This window comes from Bombus fervidus, chromosome 6, assembly GCF_041682495.2.
Source record: "Bombus fervidus isolate BK054 chromosome 6, iyBomFerv1, whole genome shotgun sequence".
NCBI lineage: Eukaryota > Metazoa > Arthropoda > Insecta > Hymenoptera > Apidae > Bombus > Bombus fervidus.
The window spans coordinates 5,232,477-5,236,260 of NC_091522.1; positions in this window are offsets into that span (position 1 = coordinate 5,232,477).

Genomic DNA, 3,784 nt, shown 5'->3' on the forward strand with positions numbered 1-3,784 from the left:
TACCCATGCAGTCCCAAGGCCGTATCTGGTGGTGCGGATCTCTCCGACCCGCACCTCCGCACTGCCGCATCCCGCCGCTGAGGCCAGCGCCTGCCGCAGCTCCTCCTTAGCGACCGAGGTGTCTATCCCGGCCACCCTCAACTCCGCCGTCCTGTTCGGGGCCGCTACTCTCACCGCGGCCGGATCCAGCACCTCGGCCAGACGCGTCGCCAATCGCGACGCCTTTCCTCTGTCTCTGTCGCCGGGGAGCCGGATAATTATACCCCCGGTCATCGATTTCCTCATTCCGAGGGACTCGACGCCGATCTCCGCAAGCGGGACCTTCTGTCGCGCCGTCGCGAGAACATCGGCGTACGAAGTCTTAACCCCCTCGTTGATAGTCAACGTCACCGCGGACGTACGCGGTGCGCGGGGGAGCCCGGCCGTTTTTGTCGCCTGCGCCGTTCCTTTTTTAGTCACTAGTGCGGCGCCCGTCTTCCGTACGCCCATTAGTCGTGACGAAGGAGCAGCAGGCATTCCCTCTTTTTTCTCCTCCTTCCTTGCGGCCCTTTTCTTCCGCTGCCGTCTTTCCACCACCCTCCATTCGCCACCCTCCTGCTCCCTCGGGAGCATTGTGGCTTGGGTGACGCGTGGGACAGCGGGTTGGTCCGCCTTGCGCCGAGGTTCGGGGCTGCGCGGTCTTCGGCCCCCGAACCGTTCCTCGATGGCCCTCATGATGGAGGGACCGAGTTCGTCCATCTTTTTCTCTAGGGCGTCCAGACGCGCGCCTTCTTTCCCCTCCCGCGGAGGGTGGCCGGGCTCAATAGCCCGACCGTTGCACCGCGGGCACTCGTGGGTGCGAGCGGCCAGCCTCGTTATCTCTTTACGCAAGGCCGCGTTTTCCTCCTCCAACGCGGTCAGCCTTGCTTCCGCGAGCCTGGCGACCGTGGAGCTACCGCTGTGGACCACCTCAGCCCTCTGCAGGTTAAGCTCCCTCCATGCGGCGGCGACGTAGGTCGCCGCGTCCTTTAGGTCCTTGATGCTTGCTCCCTTCAGGTTCGACGATATCGCCGCCACCCGCAAGATCTTAGACACCTGCCTGGTGAACTCGGCGCTCACGTCGGCCGCCGAGCTCATCCGTATGTCCAGCGCCAAATCCACAGAAATCTCCGGGGTCAGCGTCATAATGCGCCTTCTCTTCCCCCCCGGAGACGATCGATCCCAGGGATGACCGCGACGCGGAAGAGGCGACCGAATCCCCGTCATCGGACCTCATCCGCGCTCGTAGCTCCCTTACCGGCGCGAGGCCCGTTACCGCGGCCGGTGCGTGGAAGACGCCGTCCGCCCCGCCCGTGGTTCTCCGCGATGCTCTTGTTATTCTTCTCGGAGGTTCCTTGTGAATCTCCGTACTACTGCATCCCGCCTCACCAGACGTGAAAACACATCCGGGGGCCTGGCGGTCCACCCCCGAACGGCCGTGGTCGTGAGATGACGACGCAGGTGAGCCCACTTGACTACCCACCGCTGCGCCGGTACTGGGGTATCCCTCCCCTGCACCGTAAACCATTTTCGCTTTGTGGTCGCAATCCATAGTAATATGTAATTTGTTGTCGCCGCGGTCATCAACAAAGTCCGTCCTGGTGCCACTCACTCTTTCGCACCCTGCCCCGGTCAAAGCCGGTGCAGGGTGTCGGGGGGCCCCACAAGAAGGTGAGGTGAGTGGTCTTGACAGGCATGGGCCCACCAACTTCTCCGAAACTCTCCGCATCGGATCGGCAAAATTGACGGGCGCCAGAGGCACCGACCAGCTGCCACCCGACTGTAAGAGAGCATCAGATCTATCGGGGTTTCCCGGGACGTGGTCCTACGGCCCGAAAACCCATGCCCGCCTCATGCTCCCCTCAGAAGAGTACCTAGTGCGTGTGTTGCCTTCGCCTACGCGTAGTTGACTTCATTTTTAATGCTCGACTTACCGCTACTTTTTGTTTCACGTTTTAAGTTCATTTCGTGTGCGATCTCCGTCGCGATCTCGTGTCACAGTTGAATCCGTGTCAAATACGTGCTCGTGCTTGACCCGAACTCTTAGCTGCGCTCGACTTATCGAATTATAGGGCTAAATTAAGTTTCGTGCTTTGTGTTGTTAACTCTTTTGAGTTTTTGTTTAAATAAAGTTTAATATTGTTACAATACGTGTCGTAATTATTTTTCGTTTCGTCTAAACCCTTCCCTTAGCGTATCATTGATACCCCGGCGATGCGTTCTGAAGATACTGTACATCTAAATGTACATCTAAACATCTACACGTATGTCTACATGTTTGTAATTATCGTCTACACATAATTATCTATATATGTTCTTAATTTTACTAATCCATGTCTGCATTTTGTTTTTTACGATACTGTAATGTCGATGTACATTAATTCTTGGAAATATTGTTTAAAATGAAGACACGGAATAGCAATAAAATTCTTTACTGAAGTTAGTGTATCCTTTTTCTTTACCCATGAGTTACGAGAAGTATCGAATCCAATCCACTTTACATATATTTTGTTTTCCTTCTTACGTAACACCTTTTCCACTAGATGTATATTAGGTTACGTAGCGAGGTTACGAGAGTACTCGATCAGTAGAGTGTGGGACCTTAATCAAATGTCTTTTTAAACTTTCATCATACGTACTTTATCGTTGAGTTTAGAATTTGATGAAGCTGCGACTTTTTGCCACGTGTGATTCGTTGTCATTGTTGCGAGTTACATAGATCCGAGAGTCTCGCTCGGGCAACCGAGGCGAACAGATGTGTGTAAGCAAACGTGTGCTCCAGTCAAGTGATTCAGAGAAGTGCTACGAATAGTGATAGAGACAAACAATGCAGCAGCAGATATCAACAATTAAGATTGCAACCAAAGGAGAAAAATATTATATAAAAGGGTCGTCAGATTTAACAGGCTTACAGCAACAACAACAGCAAAATAATAACAACCAAAATGATATGGAAACAGAAGAAATGGAAGAGCAGTGGAGACAGGAGGAGTGCAGACACGACAACGAGATAAGTTACCAGGACGAAAACTGGAAGCTAGCAAAGACTAGCAAAAAACGTAAAATAATTCCAAGCACAAATGCTGCAGGAAACCCAGATACAGACAAGCAGCGATGGCTGCAAGAATTACCTTTAAGAAACTCCTTCAGCTCATTAACAGAAGAAATAGACAATGACCCGACAAGCAAAACCACAACTAAATCACCTTACATATCAAAACCACCACCAATATTTGTTGAGGCCCAAATAATAGACCCGCTTATTGATCTACTAAACAATATAGTCGGGAAGGATAACTACACAATAAAACAAACAAAATTAGAACAAGTAAAAATTCAAACAAACACCCCAGAAGTTTATAGGAATGTGATAAAAGAACTAAAGGAAAAAAATTCTATATACCACACGTACCAACTCAAGACAGAAAGGAGCTATGAAATAGTTATAAGAGGTTTACATCCAAAAACTAACACAAAAAAATTAAGTGAAGAATTAGGAAAAATTGGCCATGAAACAAGAGCAATAAACAATATGACAAGATACGATACGAAGCAACCATTGCCATTATTCTTAATAGAACTGGAACCCAGAACCAATAACAAGGAAATTTATGAAATCAAAAAAATACTAAATACAATTGTAACAGTGGAACCACCACGCTACAAAAAAGATATACCACAATGCATGCGGTGTCAACAATACGGACACACAAAAAATTATTGCAACAGAAGCCCGGCATGTGTTAAATGTGCAAAAAATCACCTA